A 23,619-nucleotide genomic window follows, 5' to 3' on the forward strand; every position below is an offset into this window, starting at 1 on the left:
ATTTCTTTGTTTTCGGAATACACCACACCTATCCTGTACCTTCCTCACTTTTCTTAGAAACTCATGCCATTACTGCTCTACTGCTCTACCGCCCTGCTGGCATCTCCTTCCAATTTACTTTGGCCAACTCCTCTCTCATACCACTGTAATTTCTTTACTCCACTGAAACACTGCTACATCAGACTTTACTTTCTCCCTGTCAAATTTTAATTTGAACTCAATCATATTGTAATCACTGCCTCCTAAGCGTTCTTATACCTTACGCTCCCTAATCACCTCTGGTTCATTACATAACACCCAATCCAGTATAGCTGGCTCAACAACAAACTGCTCTAAAAAGCCATCTTGTAGGCATTCAACAAACTCACTCTCTTGAGACCTATTTCCAACCTGATTTTCCCAATCGACCTACATGTTGAAATTTCCCAAGACCAACATAACATTGCCCTTTTGTCACACCTTTTGTAATCTGCAGTCCACATGCCAGCTGCTGATGAGAAACCTGCCATCAGGATCCTTTTACCCTTGCAGTTTCTTAACTCTAATATCCTATCTGTCAGCTCTTCAGCCTCCCGAATGATCTGGAGTTCGTCCACTTCCAGCTACAACTCCTTAAAGCAGATTGTTAGAAGCTGCAGCTGGATGCACTTCTCGCAGTTGGAGGTCTCCCTGCTTTCCCCCATCCCGCAAAAGGAGCATTCTACTATGCTGCCTAGCATCTCTACTGTCCTAGCTGAGCAGATATAAGGAAGGGAAGGGAAAAAAACTTAACTGAGAGCCATTCTTTTCTTTTAGTTTCTCCGACTGAAGCCTCTCTTCGTGGAAGCCTTGAAGAGCTAAAGCCTCAAGATCGCCACTCTGACTCTGTCCACTCAGACGGAGGGAGCTGCGTTTGCTCCTGCCTTCCTTTAATTTACTAATCAATCCCAAACAGCACTTGGTTGCTGGTCAAAGCGCTTTTTCGCTGTAGCAATCCACTGTTGGCTTTTCTACTCGGGCAGTGGAAGCTTGGAGGATTCTAGGAGACAAAGGCAGCATGCGCGAACTTCATTGTGACAAGGCTGCCGAATAGGCGCAAGCTGTTAATTTCACAAATTAAAGCGACACGGAATTGAAGCATTGGCGAGTGTGGAAGGTGAGCGCCGGCTGCCTGTGTTTTGATTGATCTGCTATGGAGAGGGAAAAGGCTGCCTGCAGAGTGTTCCCCAGGTTTTTCTGCGGTTTGGATGTGGATTTTGGACTATAGTCTTGTAGTTCTTTATATTCTGTGTTTATCTTTCTTGGGGTTTTTTTTATGAAGGAAGGGGGATTTAAGGATTGATGTGCCTGTTCCATTTTGTGTTTTTTTTAGTGCAGGAGGAGGGATTTGGGGGTGTTGATGTGCCTGTTCTGTTTTTGTTTGCTGTTTTGTGTGGGGAGGGGGGATTGGAGGTTGGTGACCGTGCTGTCTTTCTTTTCTTTTCTCTCTTGGTTTCATGGCTACTCGGAAAAGAAGAATTTCAAGTTGTATATTTTGATAATAAAAGAACTTTTGAACCTTTTGAGTGAAATCCCCTCCTCTCAAAACTTCCGATATCCAGATTGGTCACTGGTCAAGCCTCTTTTTATGATAGTGCAATTTAAGAGTCTGTGAAATAGGCAGGCACATGAACAATTTATTGCAGCAAGAGAAACTTAATTGATTAATTTCTGTGCATTATACTCTTTCATCTGTCTACGTATTGGAAACATATTTGCATCTGTGCAAAACTAATCTTCAGTATTTTATCCTGTGTAATTGACAGCTGCCCCGCCAGAGCCATCCACACTACATGACACCAGTTTGAGACGAAGTTCAACCCGTGCACCACGACAGCAATCCAGAGTGTGTAAGTAGAAGAAAGGAAGTCCTTGAACTGATACTGTGGCACGTTGATGTTTAACACTCCAGGGCTGAAGCCTAAGGTCCCACCGCCAGGTTCAGGAACCGTTATTACCCTACAGCCATCAGACTCCTGAACCAGTGTGTATAACTTAACTTACTACGACTTTGAACTGATTCACAACCTACAGACTCACTTTCAAGGACTCTACAACTAATGTTCACAGTACCTATCTATCCTCCCACCCTCCTTCCTTTCATCCCTCCTTAGGTATTTGGCAGTCTTTGTTTATGTATAGTTTTCCATAAATTCTATTGTATTTATTGTCCTGTAAATATCTGCAAGGTAATGAATCTCAAGTAATATATCGTGACAATATACATACTTTGATAATAAATTTACATTGATCATTTTCTGACATTTTTTACCAACAGATCAGAAATAAAACATAGACCAGTATAGCACACGAACAGGCCATTCAGCCCACAGTGTTGTGCTGAACCAGCTAAAATGCAAATCAAAAATTCCCAAACACTAATCCCTCCTACCTACTCTGTCCATATTCTTCCATCTTCCTCATAACCATGTGCCTATCCAAACATCTTTTAAAAGCCTCTAATATATTTGCTGCACCACCATACCGGGCAGCACATTCCAGGCATCTACCACTCTGAGTAAAAAATTACCCCTCACATTCCCCTTGAACCTACCTCCTCTCACCTTTAATACATGCCCACTGGTATTAGGTATTTCAACCCTGGGAAACAAGTACTCTCTGTCCACTATGCCTCTTATAATCTTATAAACCTCTCTGAGATCTCTCATCAGCCCCTGATGCCCCAGAGAAAGCAACCCAAGTTTATCCAGCCTCTTGTGATAGCATACGCCCACTGAACCAGACAGCATCCTAGTAAACCTCTTCTGCATCCTCTCCAAAACCTCAACGTCCTTCCTATAGTGAGACGACCATAACTGTATGCAATACTCCAGATGAAGTGAAATAGTGCTAGTTCAGGGCTAACCTGTTCCCACTTTGGGGGAAAAATAAGGTCAACAAGTGCAAGGAACCCAGGATGTCAAGTCTTAGTACAAGGAGACCAAAAACTGGCAACTGGAGTAGTTGTCGGCCACTAGGGTCTATAACCTTGTCCTGCCACTCAACATGATTATGGCCAATCTCATCAGGCCTCAACTCCTCTTCTGTGCAACTCCTCGTAACACTCAATTCCTCACTCTTTCGAAACTACCTTTTAAGGACTGGATAAAAATTATGCAGCAGGTATAATTTACAGAAAATTGGGGAGATTGAACAGCAGTTCAGAAAATGTCGAGGTTCACTTAGAGAAACTCAAAACACAAAGAAAATGGAGTAGACGATACTAAGGAAAAGCCCAAAGCACTTTAAAAATTTTATTTAGAGATAAAGCACGGTAACAGGCCCTTCTAGCCCAATGAGTTGCACCAATCAATTATATCCATGTGGCCAATTAACCTACTAACCTGTATATCATTGGAAAGTGGGAGGAAACTGGAGCACCCAGAGGAAGCACACACGTTCACAAGGAGAGTGTAGAAACTCCTTACAGGCAACAACAGGTATTAGACCTGGGTTGCTGACACTGTTACAGAGTTACGCTAAATGCTCACTGCAGTGCTGCCTCAGTTTACAGAAAATGGGAGAGTAGGATAGTTCAAAAAGTGGAGAAGCTCACTTTAAAAAGTTCCCCTTAAACATTTTACCTTTAACCCTTAACCTATCATCTCTTGTTCTAGTCTCACCCAACCTCAGTGGGAAAAGCTTGTTTGCATTTACCCTAACTATACTCCTCATAATTTTGTATACCTCTATCAAATCTCCACTCATTCTCCTACACTCCAGGGAATGAAGTCCAAACCTATTCAACCTGTCCTTTTATCTCAACTCAAGTCCTGGCAACATCCATGTAATTTTTCTCTACACTCTTTCAATTTTATTGATACCTTTCCTGTATACAGGTGGCCAGAACTTCACACAATACTCCGTTTGGCCTCAATAATGTCTTGTACAACTTCAACATAACATCCCAACTCCTGTACTCAATACTTTGATTTATGTAGGTCAATGTGCCAAAAGCACTCTGTGTGGAGTTTGCATGCTCTCTTTCTGACCACGTGGGTCCTTCAATTCAAAGTTCAAAATAAATTTATTATCAAAGTACCTATATGTCACTATTTCCAGCCCTGAGATTCATTTTCTCACAGGCATTTGCAATAAATACAAAAAAACACAATAGAATCAATGAAAGATACACTCAACAGGACGGACAGACAACCAGTGTTCAGAAGGCAACAAAACGTACAAATACAAAAGAGAGAGAATAATACTAAAATAAATGAGCAATAAATGTCAAGAACATTGAGTAATAACTGTTCCTTAAACTGATGATGTGAGTCCTGAGGCTCCTGTACCTCCTTCCTGATGGCAGCAGTGAGAAGAGAACATGGCCTGGATGGTGGGAGTCCCCGATAATGGATACTGCTTTCCTGCAACAGTGCTCCATGCTAGTGTGCTCTCCCGGCTGTATTCACTATTTTTTGTAGGATTTTCTGTTCAAGGGTATTGGTGTTTCCATACCAGGCAGTGATGCAACCAGCACACATCTATAGAAGTTTGTTCAAGTTTTAGATGTTATTCTCAGTTCTGTACAGACTCCTAAGAAAGTAGAGATGCTGCCAAGCTTTCTTCATAATTGCACTTAACATGCTGGGCCCAGGACCTATCCTCTGAAATGATAGCAGGAAGGAATTTAAAATTGCTGACCCTCTATAGCTCTGATCCTCCGATGAGGACTGGCTCATGGACCTCTTATTTCCTCCTTCTGAAGTCAACAATCAGCTCCTTGGTCTTGCTGACATTGAGTGAGAGGTTGTTATTGAGACACCACTCAGCCAGATTTTCAATCCCCCTCCTACATGCTGACTCACCACCACCTTTGATTTGACCAACAACTGAGGTGCCATCAACAAACTTAAATATACTCTTACATCGCAAAGACATGAGAATCTACTCTAAACTGGCCCTGTTGTATAGGTGAGTGGCAGGATTTGGGAGGAGTTGATTAGAATATAGGGAGAATAAAAGGTGGGTGAGACAATTAATGTGAATGGATAACACACAAAATGTTGGACGAGCTCAGCAGGTCAGGCAGCATCTATGGAGTGGAATGAATAGTCGATAAAATTGAAAGAAAGCAGAGAAAATGTACAAGGATGTTGCCATACTGAGGGCCTGAGTTATAGGGAACAGTTGAATAGGGTAGGACTTTTTTTCCTAGAGCGTAGGAGAATGAGGGGAGATTTGACAGAGGTATGCAAAATTATGAGGGGATAGATAGGGTAAGTGCAAGCAGGCTTTTTCCACTGAGGTTGGGTGAGACTAGAACTAGAGGTTATGGGTTAAGGGTGAAAGGTAGAATGTTTAAGGGGATCATGAGGGGATATTTCTTCACTCAGAGGATGGTGAGAGCACGGAATGAGCTACCAGCAGAAGTGTAGATGCAGCAGGTTCGCTATCAACATTTAAGAGAAATTTGGATGGGTACATGGATGGGAAAAGTTTGGAGGACTATGGTCTGACTATCGTTCAATTGGTCTAGACAGATTAATAGTCTGGCCTGAACTTAAAGGGCTGAAGGGCCTGTTTCTGTGCTGTAGTGCTCTATGACTATACTTTGGCCAAACCTTCATTAGGTTTGGAAAGCAAGGGGCAAAAGCCAGAATAAGAAGGTGGGAGAAGGGGAAGGAGTTCAAGCTGGCAGGTGATAGGTGAGACCAGGTGAGGGGGAAAGTGGGTGGGCGGGTGATGGATGAAGCTGGAAGGTGAGATGTGGAAAAGGGAAAGGGCTGAAGAAGAGGGGATCTGATAAGGAAGGAGAGTGCATCATAGGAGAAAGGGAACCAGAGGGAGGAGATGGGCAGATGGTGAGAAGAGTAGGGGTAAGAGGGGAGCGATAATAGGAAATGGAAGGGGGAGAGGGGAGAAATTACTGTAAGTTAGAGAAATCGACGTTCATTTCATCAGGTAGCTGGCTACCCAGATGGAATATGAGGCTTTGCAACTCAAACCTGAGAGCGGACTCATCGTGTAAACGGGTGTTGATGTGGCACAACTTGGTGGGCAGAGTAGCCTGTCCATGTGATGTGTGACTTCTTGAGGTAATTGTTTATGTTTAAGAGGCTGTGAGCAGTGGGAAGCCACAGTGGTCAGTGCCAGGGCTTCACCTGTTCACAGTATCTACAAGTGACAGGTGAGAGTGTGAAGTGTGTTACATCCAAATTGTTGATGGTTGAAGACAGGTGTCAGCCTGGGCCTTGAGGAGGGCACAGAGAGGTTTCAAGGTTCCCTGTCCTGGGCTGACAGACAGTTGATTGGCTCTGTCGCTTCCACTTTCACCAGGAAGGATCTAGGCAAAGATCCTTTCTCCCCCCAGGAATGAGGTTTTGCAGCTTCTGTAGTTCTGGTTTTTTAGAAGATGATGCCCAACACTCCTTTTGCAGCTGAGCTTGGGACTGTCCATGGCAGAGTTAAGATGGAACATATGTTGGAAATATAAGAAAGCATCCCCGTTGGTAGAAAAATTAGAAAAGCAGAGACCTAGCTGTGCCTACCTTGCCTCTGGTAGTTTAGACGACCTTCTCTGTTGTTTTATTCCCAGACTAATGGCCAGTGGGAACAGATTATCCCGATTCCTTCCCCAACTTTCCACAGTTCATTGGCGCGCTACTGTTTAATTCTTTGGTTATCTTGGAAGTGCTTGGGATTTGAAATCCATTTATTCTCAATTTTTCACTTTAAAAAAAATTGAGGGTAGTTATTGGGATGGACAGATTTTTCTTCCTAGTGACTTAATAGTCCTTTGCATGTTGATTAAAGAACAAGTTTCTTGTATTTTTCCCTTTTCCAAACATGGCTAATGTGACTGATCACATAATCACATTAATACATTAAAGATTAGATTTATTTGTCACGTACACATTGAAACGTACAGTGAAATGTGTCATTTGTGTCAAAGCAAATCTGAGGATTGTGCTAGGAGCAGTCCACAAATGTCGCCACACTTCTGACACAACTCACTAGCCCTAACCCACATAATCTTTGGAATGTGGGAGGAAAATGGAGCACCCAAAGGAAACCCATGTGGCCACATGGAGAACATACAAGTTCCTTATAACCAGCAGTGGGAATCGAACCCTGATCTTACAGCTGGCTGCTGTAGAGCATTGCTGTAACTACTATGCTATCATACTGCCTCCAGCTTCTCTATTTTCCTCCCCATTTCCAAAAACATATGGGCTAGTAAGGATTAACAAGTTGTGTTGGCTCAGACTAGGGAGCCTGCCAGTGTTGCCACACATTCCAGTTGTGTCGGTCATTGACACAAACGTGATCAATTTTTACTGTATGTTTCGACATACATATGACATATAAAGTTAATCTAATCTAAAAGAAAAGGACACAGTAAATGAGTGGGCTCCACATGCTCCCTTTCCAGGGACTCATGTGAGCATAACCCCAGAAGAGAAGCAGGCAATCAACTCAGGCAGAGCCCCCAATTCCTTGCTGCCCGACAACAAGGCTCTTAGTATCTTTTGCCTGTCAAATGTGAAATGCTTGTATAATGATGAATTATGGAACAATGTGAGTTACTCTTTTCACTGTTGTTCAAACTAAGAACTGAAATATCATTCTGTTCTCATGTTGCTAGCGGCTCCTCGCAATCAAAGACAATCCACAGGATCAAAGGTTTGCAAAATGCCTCAGAGAAAAAGAATGTAATTGTAAAAGTATGAGAAAGAAACCGAACGACAATTCCGAGTGCTTTGCAAACAAGAACGATTTTAAGGTTACCGCGACGATGTAGTGCATTCCCCATACCTGGCAACGTGTCAAGAATTAATCAGAAAGGTCGGCTGTTACGAAATTCAGGTGAGTTATTTTACTCAATTTTTCAATTGACCACCTTGTTTACTGCCTTAAACAGGGTTTGAAATAATGCAGCGTTGATTAAGTTTCAGCAGAAAAGAACTGTATAGCAGAATTTACAAAACAATCACTTGTACAGACGTTACAGTCTATTCTACTGTTTGTTGTTCTTGGAAGGTTGGAGGGCCTAAGTGATTAATTTAGTCATTAAATTGTGACTTTTTCCATCATCCATCTAATCTCAGAATAATCCGACCTGAAGGAACAATTGTTGAGCACTTTTGCTCCATCTGCAACAAACAGGATTTTTCAGTGGCTCACCTTTTAATTTTATCTCCCCTCCCCACCCACTTGCTTCACCTATCACCTTTTGGCTTGTCCTCCTTCCCTCCCCCCACCCCCCCATGCTCTCATTCTGGCTTTTTCCCCATTTCCTTTCCAGTCCTGATGAAGGATCTTGGCCAGAAATACCAACTGTTTATTCCCCTCCATAGATGCTGTCTGACCTGCTAAAGTCTTCCGGTATTTTGTATGTGTTACTCCAAAGGAAACTCATTTACCCACCTGCCCAGCACCTGGTTCAAATACAGAATTAAAGTCAGGTTTATTATTACTTGTCTTGTGTCGTGCAATTTGTTGTTTTGCAGCAGCCGTACAGTGCAGAACATATAAGTTACAATAGGAAATATAAATATCAATAAGTATTGCAAAAAGAGAGCAAAATGTTGAGGGAGTATTCATAAACCTTTCAGAAATCTGATAGCAGAGGGGGAGAGGGAGGCTGTTGCTAAAATGTTGAGTGTATGGCTTCAGGTTCCTGTAACTTCCCTTTGGTAGCAATGTGAAGGGGGCATGTCCTGGATGGTGAGAATCATGATGGATGCCATCTTCCTGAGGCATTACCTTTAGAAGATGTCCTGGATGCTGGGAAGCTAGTACCCATGATGGAGCTGGCAGATGCTACCCTCTGCAGCTGTTTCTAGTTCTGTGCAGTGGCTTCACTATACCAAGTGGTGATGCGACCAGTCAGAATGCTCTCCATGGTACATATGTAGAAATTTGCTCCAGTCCTTGGTGACATAACAAATCTCCTCAAATTCCTTCTTTATCGTTGGGTTGAGTTTATTCTAAGTTTAGTTTAGAGCTGTTTATCTTCAGAATCTTTGTCAATATATAGATCTTAACGTCAAAATATCAAATTTTTGCAGGCATATGAAAATGGACAACAGTTAGGTATGGGAAATGGCCATTCTGGAGTCTCTGAATTAATGGAACATCCGTACGAAGCAACTAACTTATGCTCTGATGTTAGTCAAATCTACACTAAACATCCACATCTCCTGTGGGAGACGATATCTGTTTCATACAGCCGACTGAAGACTTATGAGGTACAACGGCTTGAGAAATTTCCTGGGGCGTGAAAGTCATCCAGGGTTTACCTCCTAGGTGTCAGTGCGTAAACATCAATGCACACGTGAAGGGTTTTCAATGAACAACACTGAGTCAATAAAGCTATGCAAGCTAAAAGATAAATCGTCTGTACATTCTTTTAGGTATAATTACGCAATAGCAGCTTCACCAAGTTCATCTGCAATCCGACCATTATAGAACATAGAACACAGAACATAGAACATTTCAGCACAGTACAGGTCAGTCAGCCCACCTTTTAACTTACGCTAACATAAATCAAACCCTTTCCTCCAACATAGCCCTCCATTGTTCTATCATCTATATCCCTAATGTATCACCATCTCTGGAAGAGCATTCCATGCACCCACCACTCTCTGTGAGTCTTACCTCTATCATTCCCCCCTCATACTTTCCTCCAATCACTTTAAAGTTATACCTCTTCCTATCAGCCATTTATGCCCAAGGTGAAAGTCTTTGCCTGTCCACTTGATCTATGCCGCTTATCATTTTGTACACCTCTATCAAGTAACCTCTCATCCTCCTTCACTCCAAAGAGAAAAGCTCCATCTTGCTCAACCTATTATCATGAGACATGCACTCTACTCCAGGCAGCATCCTGTTAAATCTCCTCTAAAGCTTCCACATCCTTTTTTTAACAAGGAGATCAGAACTGAACATAACACTCCAGGTGTGGTCTACCAGGGTTTTGTAAAGCTGCAACATTACCTTGCGGTTCTTGAACTCACTCCTCAGACTAATGAAGGCCAACACACCGTACGTCTTCTAATTCAACCCTATTAGCTTGTGCGGTACTTTGAGGGGTCTGTGGACGTGGACCCCAAGATCTCTGTTCCTCTACGTTATTAATGAAAAGGGAGAACACTCAGCAGGTTGGTCAGCATTTGTGAAGGGAAAACAAAGTTAACCTGTTGTCAACACTGGGAAAACTTAACAATGGACAGGTTTTAGGAAGCTGAAAAATGGGGGTGGTGGAGCTAATAAAAGGGAAGGTCTGTGATAGGGTGGAAGCAGAGAATAGATTTGTCTTCTGCATTTTCTGTTTTAATTTGGATTTCCAGTGATTATAGTGTCCTGCTTTCATCAGTCACATCCATCGTTCAGACAAGAACAGGAGATATAGAAGTAGGAATAGGTCATACACTTCTCCAAGCCTACTTCGCTATTCTTCAAGATCCCAGATGATATTCTACCTTGGTTCTACATTCCTAATGATTTCCTTAGTACCCGTTTCAAACCAGCCTAGAGACTGAGTTGCCATAGGCCTATGGTATCAGAGAAGTTTAAAGATTAAAGATTGAAGATTATCTTTATGTCACATGTACATCGAGACATATAGTGAAATGTGTTGTTTGCGTCAAATCAAATCAGTGAGGATTGTGCTGGGCAGCCTGCAAATATCACCATGCCTCCGACATAGTATTTCCACAACTCACTCGGTGAATACTTTATTCCATTGAGTGCTGTGGAGGCAATATTGTATATATGAGGGAGCAGCTACTACCAGCCAGGAAGCAGCCTTTGTTTGCCCGGCGGAAGCTCAATATTCCAGATGAGCTGAGATGGAGATAGCCAGGCTGCAGATCAGGTAAAAAGCAGTGCAGCAAGAGACAGAGGTGTAAATCATATCTCCTAAATATCAGTATGGGGAGTGACAGTTTGCTGGCAAATAAAGTGGAGGAACTAGCAGTACACATGATGACAAAGAGCCAATATGGGGAATGCAGTGTTATGTGTTTCACCAAGACATGGCTACACGAGGAAATCCTGGATTTCAACGCCACTGTGAATTAGTTTTCAATACTACGAACAGACAAAGTTAGCCTACAGTGCGGTAAGAGGAAGGGAGGTGGGCTTTGTGTGCTTGTGAACAACAGATGGTGTAAGTCTGGTCACATTTCTGTGAAAGAATGAATCTGCAGTCTGGTTATTCAACTGCTTTCTGTGAGTTTGTGCCCGTATTATCTACCACACAAGTTCAGCCACACCATATTGTGTGTTGTCTACATTCTGCCTTCCCACTGCAGTCCTAATGTTGCATCTGATGTCATACACACTACCATTGTGAGACTCCAGGCTCAGCGCACCAGTGCGTTCATTGCAGTATTGGGAGACTTCAACCATGTTTCTCTCTCACCACCCTACCCATCTTCAATCAGTTTGTCAAGTGTCATGCAAGCGGAAATAAAGCACTGGACCTCTTGTATGCAAATGTTAAAGCTGCATGCAGCTCTACAGCTCTCCCCCCACTTGGAAGATCAGATCACAATCTGGTTCAGTACAGCAACAGCTAGCTACCACCAAGATAGTAAAGAAATGGTCTCCAGAGGCCATTGAGGCCTTGAAGGGCTGCTTTGAGGTTACTGACTGGAAGGTGCTTTGTGAACCATAGGGGGAGGACATTAACGGACTTACTGACTGCGTCACTGGCTATATCAACTTCTGCGTGGACACTGTAACGCCAGCAAGGACTGTTTGCTGCTTCCTTAACAACAAACCATGGGTCACAAAAAGAAAGGCTTTAGATCAGGAGACGGAGGAATTGAAACAGAGAGAGCTAAAGGAGAAGACCGAGGTGGCTCAAGAGGAATACGGGAGAGAGTCGGAGAACAAGCTTGGACAGAGTAGCGCACGGGAGCTGTGGAGAGGCCTGAAGAACAAAACTGGCTTCAATCAGCCTAGCTGTAGAGCCTCAGAATGCAGCCATGGATGAGCTAATGAGTTAAGACAATTCTTCAATAGGTTTGACAATATCCCTCCTGTTGACAGCCCCTTCAGCACACTGGTCCAGGTGCAGAGGCACCCAATGCTCCCTCAGCATCAACACCTTCCCTCCTCCCTCCAGTTCAACGCGTGGATGAGCAACACAGGCTACCACTGTCTACACCCCTTCCTTCCCCTGCACCTACCAACCACACCTCCACATACCAACTGCTGTTGTCCCGATCTTCACCTCCCCCAGCCTCCACCTTTCACCAACTCCCCAGTCATCATAAGACAATAAGACCATAGGAGCAGAATCAGGCCATCTGGCCCATTGACTCTACTCTTCCATTCCATCACGACTAATCCTTTTTTTTTCTCTCCTCCTCAACCTCAGTTCCCGGCTTTCTCTCCGTAACCTTTGATGCCACGTGTAATCAAGAAGCTGTCAATCTCTGCCTTAAATATACCCAACAACCTGGCCTCCACAGCTGCACGTGGCAAAAAATTTCACAAATTCACCATCCTTTGGCTTAAGAAATTTCACCGTATCTCTGTTTTGAAAGGGTGCCCCTCTAACCTGAGGCTATGCCCTCTTGTCCTAGACTCTCCCACCATGGGAAACATCCTTACCACATCTACTCTATCTAGGTCTTTCAACATTTGAAAGGTTTCAATGCGATTCCCCCTCATCCTTCTGAATTCCAGCGAGTACAGAGCCAGAGCCATCACATGTTCCCTGTATGATAACCCTTTCATTCCTGGAAACATCCATGTGAACCTCCTCTGGACCCTCTCCAATGCCAGCACATCTTTTCTAAGATAAGGGGCCCAAAACTGTTCACAATACTCAAGGTGAGGCCTCACCAGTGCCTTATAAAGCCTTAGCATCACGTCCTTGCTCTTGTATTCCAGACCTCTTGAAATGAATGTTAACATAGTATTTACCTTCCTCACCACCAACTCAACCTGTAAGTTAATCTTCAGGGTGTTCTGCACAAGTACTCCCAAGTTCAGATTCCGGGATTTCTCCCCGTTCAGAAAATAATTGGCACATTTATTTCTACTACCAAGGTGCATGACCATGCATTTTCCAATATTATATTTCATTTGCCACTTTCTTGCCCATTCTCCTAATCTTTCTTCTAAGTCCTTCTGCATCCTACCTGTTTCATTAACACTCCCTGCCCTTCCACTAATCTTCATATCATCTGCAAACTTGGCAACAAAGCCAACCATTCCATCATCTAAATAATTTATATACAGCATAAAAAGAAGTGATTTCAAAACCGACCCCTGTGGGACACTACTAATCACTGACAGTCAACCAAAAAAGGATCCTTTTATTCCCACTCACTGCCTCCTACCTATCAGCCAATGCTCTAACTATGTTAGTAACTTTCCTGTAATGCAATGGGTCTTAACTTGGTAACAGCCTCATGTGTGGCACCTTTTCAAAGGCCTTCTGAAAGTCCAAATATACAACATCCACTGCATCCCCTTTATCTATCCTACTTGTAATCTCCTCAAAGGATTCCAAAAGGTTCATCAGGCAGGATTTTCCCTGAAGGAAACCATGCTGACTTTGTACTATCTTGTCCTGTGTCACCAAGTACTCCATCACCTCATCCTTAACCATTGACTCTAACATCTTCCCAACCACTGAGATCCGGTTAACTGGTCTATAATTTCCTTTCTGCTGCCTTCTTCCTTTCTTAAAGAGTGGAGTGACATTTGCAGTTTTCCAGTCCTCTGGCTCCATGCCAGAGTCCAATGATTTTTGAAGGATCATTTCTAATGCCACCACAATCTCTAATGCTACCTCTTTCAGAACCCTAGGGTGTAGTTCCTCTGGTCCGGGTGACTTATGTACCTTTAGGTCTTTCAGCTTTTTGAGCACCTTCTCTCTTGTAATAGTAACTGCACCCACTTCTCTTCCCTCACACACTACCTCAGACATACTGCTAGTGCCTTTCACAGTGAAGACTGACGCAAAATACTCATTTAGTTCATCAGCCATCTCCTTGTCCCACGTTATTATTTCTCCTGCCTCATTTTCTAGCTGTCCGATATCCACGATCGTGTCTCTTTTATTTTTAATATACTTGAAAAACTTTCATTATCCACTTTGATATTATTTGCTAGCTTGCTTTCAGATTTCATCTTTTCCCTTTTACTGATTTTTTTAGTTGCTCTCTGTAGGTTTTTAAAAGCTTCCCAATCCTCTATCTTTCCACTAATTTTTGCTTTGTTGTATGCCCTTTCCTTTGCTTTTACAACAGCTTTGACTTCCCTTATCAGCCATGGTTGTACTATTTTACCATTTGGGTATTTCTTCATTTTTGGAATACACATGTTTTGCACCTTCCTCATTTTTCCCAGAAATGTACGCCATTGCTGCTCTGCTGACATCCCTTCCAGCAGCTCCTTCCAATATACTTTGGCCAACTCCTCTCTCATACCATTGTAATTTCCCTCACTCCACTGAAATACTGCTGCATCAGACTTTAATTTCTCCCTATCAGATTTCAAGTTGAACTCAATCTTATCATAGACTCACCTTCACTAGTGAACAGGTGAGAAGGGCTGTGGGGAAGCTCAGACGTGGCAAAGCATCAGGGCCAGATGGCATGAACTCAAGGTCCTGAAGGAATGTGCTGAACAGCTGTGTGGAAAACATCATGTGTGGTGCGAGTACTCAAGAAGGGCTGACCAAAAGTCTTGAATGACTACCGTCCAGTGGCCCTGACATCACACAGCATGAAGACCCTAGAGAGGCTAATCCTGATTCACCTCTGACCCCGGGTTAGATCAGCCCTCATTTCCCTACAGTTTGCTTACCATGAGCACATTGGAGTTGACGATGCTATCATCTACCTATTGAACAGAGCCTACTCCCATTTGGATAAGCAGGGCAGCACTGTGAGGATCATGTTTTCGATTTTCTCAAGTCCTTTCAATACCATGCAGCCCCCATTGCCTGGGTCCTTTTTATATAGGTCACACCTGCCCCAAAAAAGGTCCCAATGATCCAGGAATCCCTGCCCCCTACTCCAAACCCTCAGCCATGCATCCATCCGCAACCTCACTCTATTCCTGTACTCACTGTCGCGTGACACAGGCAATAATCCATTACTACCTTTGAGGTCCTGCTTCTCCACTTCCTTCCTAACTTCCTGTAGTCTGCTTTCAGGACCTCCTCCCTTTTCCTACCTATGTCATTGGTACCAATATGTGCCATGACCTTTGGGTGTTCTCCTTCCCACTTCAAGGTATCGTGGACGAGATCAGGAACATCCTGGACCCTGGTACCTGGGAGGCAAACTAACATCTGTGTCTCTTTCCTGAGTCCACAGAATCGCCTGTCTGACCCCCTAACTATAGAGTTCCCCCATCACTGCTGCCTTCTTCCTTTCCCTACCCTTCTGAGCCACAGGGCCAGACTCTGTGCAGAGGCACGGCCACTGTTGCTTCCCCCAGGTAGGCTGTCCCTACAACAGTAATCAAACAGGAGTACTTATTGTTAAGGGGGCCAGCCACTGGGGTACTCTCTAGTATCTGCCTCTTGCCCTTCCCTCTCCTGACTGTTACCCACTTATCTGTCTCCCGAGGCCCCAGTGTGACTACCTGCCTATAGCTCCTCTCTATCACCTCCTCACTCTCCCTGACCGGATGAAGGTCATCGAGCTGCATCTCCAGTTCTCTAACGCGGTCCCTTAGGAGCTACAACTTGACGCACCTGGCACAGATGAGGCCTTCCAGGAGGCTGGGAGTCTCCTGGACATCCCACACCTGCCACCGAGTACAGAACTCTGGCCTCACATACATCCTTCTTATTTCTATTCTTCGCAGGTAACCTACCTCTAACCCCATCCTTCCTATATCTCTCTGCATTTTTTCTTATTATAGCACAGAATGGGTATTTCGGCCCATGTATTGTGCCAACCTTTTAATCTACTGCATGATCAAACTAATCCTTGACTCTTGAACAACCTGTAACCCTCCCAAATCAAGAAAGAGGTCCTCTCAGCATCATCTGTATGTTGACTTCTGGTAACTTGTGAACATTGACGATATACTTCAATTAGATGAGCTACATAGACGGGCCAGGTATCTTCCTGATGGGGGAACATCTGAAGGTAAGATTTTTTTCAGAGAGAGAGTTGGATGCTTGGAACACACTCTCAGGGTGGTTGTAGAGGCAGATATGATAGCAATGTTTAAGAGTCATTTTGATGCGTAAAGATGGGGAATGGTGGGATATGGATTTGGTGCAGGAAGTTAGTTAGGAGCAAGAATCAACTTTATTCACCAATATATTTATATTTATTAAGAATTTGCTGTGGTGTGTTGGTGCAACATACAACAAAAACAACATTCAACAATTATAAAGAATGATATGAATTATAATTTGATCTCAAAGCTCAGCTGCCTTGCAGCTACAACTACCCATGAGGAAGGCTTCGGGAGCAAACCCTGAGGGAAAAATCAGGAGCTGGAATCCCTAAGGCATTCCTACATTAAGTTCAGCGGTGACTGACAACAGCTGTGATGCTGCTGGTGCCAAACTCTACCAGTCTGCTATTCCTTTGGGTTCATCAGATGAATTGAAAGCGGAAGCTTGCTACATGGGCAACTGCTTGCTCTCCATATTGCACTGCCCAGGCTTGCATAACTATACAGCTTGGTTCCAATATCCATGGTTGACCCTGACCAACGGAGGCCTCAGAGATATGAAACTAAATTTGGAGGTACAGAAGTGTAAATAAAATTTGCATAAATACAAAAATACCAGCATTTATTTACAATGTAAACAACTTTATGAAATTGTTTACAGTACAATGATGTGACTGAGGTAATCGATGGGTGTGTGTGTGTGGGGGGGTGTAACCAGAATCATTAACTGGATGGGGGAAGAAACTTTTAAGATGGCATGAAGTTTTTGTTTAATAGTGCTTTCCGGAAAGGAGCTTTTGAAAAAAGCAGTTTGCAGGGCAGGTAGTGTCCATAATGATTTTATCTGCCTGCAGTGGTGGTAGTTAGAATAATGTGGTCTTGTTCTGTAGTCTGTTCTATACTTTTTCCAAACAGAAGACCATCAGTCAATGGCCACTTTATTAGGCACCTCCTGTACCTATTAAAGTAGCCACTGAGTATAGATTCATGCTCTTGTACTGCTGTAGCCCATTCACTTCAGGGTTTGGCATGTGGTGCATTCAGGGATGCTCTTCTACACCACTATTGTAATATGTGATTATTAGAGCTGCTGTCACCTTGAACCAATCCAGTCATTCTCCTCTGACCTCTCTCATTAAGATGACATTTTCACCCACAGAACTACCACCTACTGGGTTTTATTTTTGTTTTTGGGACCATTCTCTAAACTCTAGAGACTGTCATGTGTGAAGATCCCAGGAGATCAGCAGTTTCTGAGATACTCAAGCCACCCCATCTAGCACCAACAATCATTCCATGGTGAAAGTCACTCAGCTCTCACTTCTTCCCCATTCTGATGTTTGGGCTGAACAACAACTGAAATTCTTCTTCTTCTTCTTCTTCTTCTTCTATTTCCGGCTGTTTAGACGCATCTACACATATTACAGCCCTCCGCAGGATGTATAATTAATTACAGAACTTCAAGGAACTCAAATTCTCGAATACAACCTAGTCTCACATATAAACTGAATGATAGACTCTTCAATCAGATGTTGAATCTCTTGATGGCCAAACAAAGATTTAATAGAAAACCAAAATAAATTTAAGCCAGATAGCCTCTTGAACAACATGCTTCTTTCAATTTTGTATCGATTACAGCTCAGCAAAACATGCTGGACTGTCTCTGGACTACCATAGTCACATAATCCAGTAGGATGGTTTCCTATTATCTTTAAATAATAGTTTAGCCCACAATGCCCCAACCCAAGTCTTGTAAATTTCACCATATCTCTTCGACTTAAAAGGTAACAGTCTGAGACCTTTTTAACTAGTGGGTGACTAGAAAAATAATGCCTGCCCCTTAATTCATTTTTCCAATCCTCTTACCACTTCTTCTCTATACCTTTTTTAATCCTACTTCTCAATTCTGCTCTGCCTAGGGGAACTCTAATTTCTACTTGCCTGCTCTGTAAGGAAGACTTTGCAATGCCATCCACAATTTCATTTCCCTCCACCCCAACATGCCCAGATATCCATGAAAATCTAACTGCACAACCCATCTTCCCTACTCTAAACAACACTAAGAGAATCTCAATAACCATGACAGGACGAGCTTTTGATTTACTCCCTTTAATTGAACTTCTTGACCGTGTCTGCATGATTTTATGCATTTGAGTTTCTGCCATGTGATTGGCAGATTAAATATTTGCATTGACCAGCAGGTGTATCTAATAAAGTGGCCACTGATTGTACAATCGAGGCAGTTCGGCCACTCGGCCCATCGGGGCTGCTAAGCAAACTGAAGGTGTTATACATTCAGTCAATGTCCCTGCTGTAACATGGACACAGGAGCCAACGGTGGGGTCAGTGGTTCGCTCGCAATGAGGAGCTGGAATGTCTTCTTGCGCGCTTCCCGGGCCGGGCATCTGCGAGTCCGATCCGAAGGCGCTCCCGACGCTGGCGGGGTCCGGGCGGTCGTGTCCTTGCAGCTGGCTCTGGTGACCAGGTAACACCGGACTGTTGCATCACCGCGGGTCACAGAGCGCGATGCTGACGCGGCCGAGCGGCACTGTCACCCCGGCTCGCCCAGGAGGGAACAGGGGAGGAGAGGTCGGAGGGGTGGGCAAACACGATGGACAACAACAGCAAGGCCGACGGAAGAGTGCCCGATAACCCTCACAGGGCCAGCAACCAACCACCAGGCCCGGGACACCAGCCGAGGGCGAGCCCTGGCGGCGCGCCCCCCTGTGATACCAGCACCTCCCCAGACGGGACCTGTCCATTCCCAGCGGCAACGTCGGCCACCAGTGGTTAGTATAGTTTATACTTTTACCCACGGGGTGGGCAGGCAAAGGTCATTATCCAGGCTAGGTAAAGGGGACAATATTAGCCCAAATCAATCATGCTGAGGGTTGGCGCAACCAGTCACTACCCTCTCCCAAAGCAACCCTATTATCAATCCTTATTGGTTGATAGCACGGTTTAACGTTCTCTTTTAATTGAGGAATTGCCTTTCTGAGTCGTTTAGAGTACACGGCAGCCTGTCTTTTTTGTGTTAAGGTTACTCTGGCATCTGTGAGTCACATGCAATTGGCAAAAAAGGAGCCAGATTTTTGTACATCTTTGACTGTATCTCATGCTAGCGAATTTCAGCTTTCCACCCCCACAGTTTACCAGCTCTTCATTTCATGTTATTTATTGCTTATTTATTATTATTATTGTCATTTTGCTTTCACTTTTTGTATTTGCAGTTTATTGTCTTTTGCACATTAGTTGTTTGTCTGTCTTGTTATGTGTGGTCTTTCATTGATTGTATTCTGCATGATTGTATTTACGGTGAACACCTACAAGGAAATGAATCTCAGGATTGTATATGATCTGTACTTAAATTTGCTTTGAATTTTGACAGTTCCCTCATCCCAAGACAGTGCTGGAGTCTGAGGGGTTATGACCTGAAGCACATTCCACCCCAGTCTGGTTATATAAAAAAAACTATACTGCTGGAGGAACTCAGCAGGTCGGGTAGCATCTGTGGAAGAGAATTCAAAATTGATAAGTTTATTTTATTCAGAGATACAGCATGGAACAGTCCTGTCCTTTCCAGCCCAACGAGCCGCGCTACCCAGCAACCCACCAATTGAACCCTAGCTTAATCACGGTACAATTTACAATGCCCAACCAACCACTACACCTTTGGATTGTGGGAGGAATCCAGAGTACCAGGAGGAAATCCACACACACCTGGGAAGGAACGTACAAACTTGCTTTCAGGGGATGGCAGAACTGAACTCTGAACTCCAACACCCTACACACAATAGCGTCACGTTCTCTGCTATTCTACTGTGGCGCTCCAAATAATAAATCGGTTTAATTATTGTCATGTACAGTGAAAAACTTTGTCTTGCATGTCATCCATACAGGTCATTTCATTACAACAGTACTTTGAGATAGCACAAGAGAGAACAATTAGATTGCAGAATAAAGTGTTACAGTTACAGAGAAAGTGCAGTGCATGATGATGAAGATCATAACAAATTAGATTGTGAGGTAAAGAGTCCATTTTATCTTCCTAGGGAGCCATTTAAAACTGTGGGGTTGAAGCAGTCCTTGAGCCTGGTGGTATGTGCTTTCAGGCTTTTTGTATCTTCTGCCCAGTGGGAGATGGGGGGTGGGGGTGGTGGAGAAGAGAGAATGTCTAGGATGGGTGAGATCTTCATTTGTGTTTGCTGCTTGACCCGCTGCAGTTTGTTTTTTTTGATCCGGATTTTAGCATCTGCTGTTTCTTGTGTCTCTAGCTATACTCTGAATACTCTGTCATAACAGGACTTGTGGGCCTGAGTTACAGGGAAAGGTTGAATAGGTGAGGACTTTATTCCCTAGAGTGTAGGAGAATGAGGGGAGATTTCATAGAGGTACGCAGAATTATGAGGGGTATAGATGGGGTAAATGAGGTTGAGGGAGAATACAACAAGGGGTCATGGGTGAAAGGTGAACAGGAAGGAGAATTTCTTCACTCAGAAAGTTGTGAGAGTGTAGAACAAGCTGCCAGTCCATGTAATGGATGCTGTTTTGATTTCAGCATTTAAGAGAAATTTGGATAGGTACATAGATAGGTCAGGGTGCAGATTGATGGGACTGGGTAGAATATAGTTTGGATGGACTAGTTGGGCTGGAGGGCCTGTTTCTGTTCTGTAGTACTCTACAACTCTATGGGGTGACTTTGTTTTGCATTAGGCTTTTAATTGCACTGAATACCTCCCATACCATAATGAAAGTACAGAATTGCAAACCGATTACACTGGCGTCACACAAACTTTGCTGTGGCATTTTGTGTTCGTCTTACTGTGGTTGCAGGCATTGTTATTTTAATCTAGAGACACAGCACAGTAACAGGCCCTTCTAGCCCAATGAGCTCGTGCCACCCAATTACGCTCATGTGACTAATTAACTTGCAATAACCCGTACGTTGTTGAAATGTGGGAGGAAACAGGAGCACCCAGAGGAAACCCACATGGTTACGGAAGAATGTACAGACTCCTTACAGACAGTGTTGGGAGTTGAATAGCGTTCTGCTACCTTGCCGCTCCACAAGGAAATAGGCCATATGTCAGTATTTATATTCCATGCAAGCAAGTGGTTCTGATTCTGAATACATCATTCCTCACACTCTCAGTTCACTTCCTCTTCTCCATCTGTCCCAAACTATAGTGTCTAATTATACCAGTAGCACTGGATGTCAACACGTATCCTTGCAAAGTGTGTTTGGGAATGGTGTAAACTAGAACACAATTTTCTATCTGCCTACAGTTTTATTGTAATCTATACCATTAAATTATCTGCTAAAGTAATGAACTGAGGATCCAGAGGATGGCAGTTGTACAAGACGTATGGTATGTCCTGGGATCAATGCCGAGGATTGAGGTCTGAGGGGCGACTCAGAAGGCCAGAATTTGAGGACCATTGGCCGTAGCCTAGTCTACAAATCTCTGCAAGTCCACCGGGGAGGTTGAAGCCTGGTATCTGCAGGCCTGAGTACAAGTCCACTGGAGGCCTGAGGCCTGTCCTGGGTTAAAGGACTGAGGGTAGGGGGGAGGAATGGGGCTTGTTTTTTGCTGTTGCTATTTAATTATTTGTTGTATTCTGTGTTGTTCTCCTGAGCCTTGTGGACATGCTATGTTGGCACCGGAATGTGTGGTGTGGCGACACTTTCCCTCAGCGCATCCTCACCTGTGTGTTGGTTGTTAATACAAGTTACGCATTTCACTGAATGTATCGGTGTACACGTGATAAATAAACTTGAATCTTGAACCTTGATGACTGCCTGGTAGAGAAAGTGAAAGAGCAGGACACAGAGTAACTGTTTTCTCCTCAATTTTATTAAAATGTAACCGTGGCCTGTTTTTCAGCGTCAGGTGAAACGAAGCGGAAGGCATGATAGAAAATACATTTTTACATGACAGCGTCTTCCGTAGAACAGGTAAATGACAATTTTACCTGAGAAAACCAATGCTTAAGTGATTAAGTTGTCACTAATGATTATCCTCGTTGATTAACAGTAAACAGTCAATAGCATTTAAAGAAACACTAGAATTGGGATTTTCTTTTTCTAACCACGATGTTATGCTGGCCCATTAACCTACTCCAAAATCAATTTAACCCTTCCCTCCCACATAACCCTCCATGTTTCTATCATCCATGTGCCTATCTAAGAATCCCTTAAATGTCCCCTATGTATCTGCCTCTACCACCACCCCTGGCAATGCATGCCACACACCAACTACTCTGTGTGTGTGTGTGTGTGTGTGTGTGTGTGTGTGTGTGTGTGTGTGTGTGTGTATAAAAAAAACTATCTCTGACACCTGCTCTGTACTTTCCTCTAAAGGACTTAAAGTTATGCTGTCTTGTATTAGTCTCTGCCCCCCCCCCCCCGGGTAAAATATCCACTCTATATACGCCTCTTATCATTTTATACACCTCTATCAAGTCACCTCTCATCCTCCTTCGCTTCAAAGAGAAAAGACCGAGTTTGCTCAGTCTATCCTCACAACTTGTCACTATTCCGGATCGAACTCCATCTGCTAGCCAGGCTCTGCATCCAGTTAATGTCCCATTGTAAGCTCCAAGATGTTGGTAACTTGTAGAGTAGACCTCTGAAATGAGTTGGTATAAGTCACAATGCCTCTTAGAATGGTTGCAATGATTCAGTCAAAGCTGGGGATCAAGGACATTGCTAATATTTAATCGAAGAATTTGCCAGCATTTAATGGAATGACTTAGTAACAGAAGTGTGATTTGATGAGGTGTTTTTGCTAATTGAGTCTTGTGAAGGGGCGCATTGTGATGAAAGAAAAATATTATATTGCAACATAGCTGACAAAAAAAATTGTGTGACATCGGATATATTATTTGGTATATTGAATAACAATGGCCTTCTGTATTCTTGGTAATTTAGAAGTGTTTCTGTGCTTGGGTGGAGAGAAGAGTTTGGTTAAAGTCATGACCTACATAGTTGACCTATCTTTCTCATATTTTCTCAGGTGCAACGATGATCAGTCTTTCTTCCACAAACTGAGCCTGGTGATAATATTGCAAATAAGTTGTTACAATCTAGTGTATTTGTTCGGCGATGTTGTACTCATTAAAAATTGGCATTTCCTCTGAATCAAATTCAGTGTGTTGATTCACTTCTTTCACCCATCGTCTTCGCTGTCTTCGTTATTTCAGGCTTGATTTGAAAACGTGGTTCTTTAATAAGCATCAATAAACCTGTGTTAATGGCATAATGTGGTTAGCACAACGCTATTACAGCTCGGGGGAGGAGGAGGTGGGGAGTTCAGAGTTCAATTCCAGCATCCTCTGTAAGGAGTCTGTACGTCCTGTCCGTGGAATGCGTGGGTTTCCTCCGGGTGCTCCAGTTTCCTCCCACTTAGCGGTTAGTAACTTAATTGGTCATTGTAGGTTGTCCTGTGATTAGGCTAGGGTTAAATAGGTGGGTTGTTGGGTGGTGAG

General features: G+C 43.5%; 1 long non-coding RNA gene across 1 annotated transcript; it reads left to right on the top strand.

Moving 5' to 3' along the window:
* Positions 1-18,623: 18,623 nt before the first annotated feature.
* On the top strand, positions 18,624-23,265 carry LOC134343679 (uncharacterized). Its single transcript, XR_010017317.1, has 3 exons — positions 18,624-18,920; positions 22,017-22,087; positions 23,148-23,265. It is a non-coding gene; the product is annotated as an uncharacterized LOC134343679 (long non-coding RNA).
* The last annotated feature ends 354 nt before the right edge of the window (positions 23,266-23,619 follow it).

This window comes from Mobula hypostoma, chromosome 3 (assembly GCF_963921235.1).
Source record: "Mobula hypostoma chromosome 3, sMobHyp1.1, whole genome shotgun sequence".
Lineage (NCBI taxonomy): Eukaryota > Metazoa > Chordata > Chondrichthyes > Myliobatiformes > Myliobatidae > Mobula > Mobula hypostoma.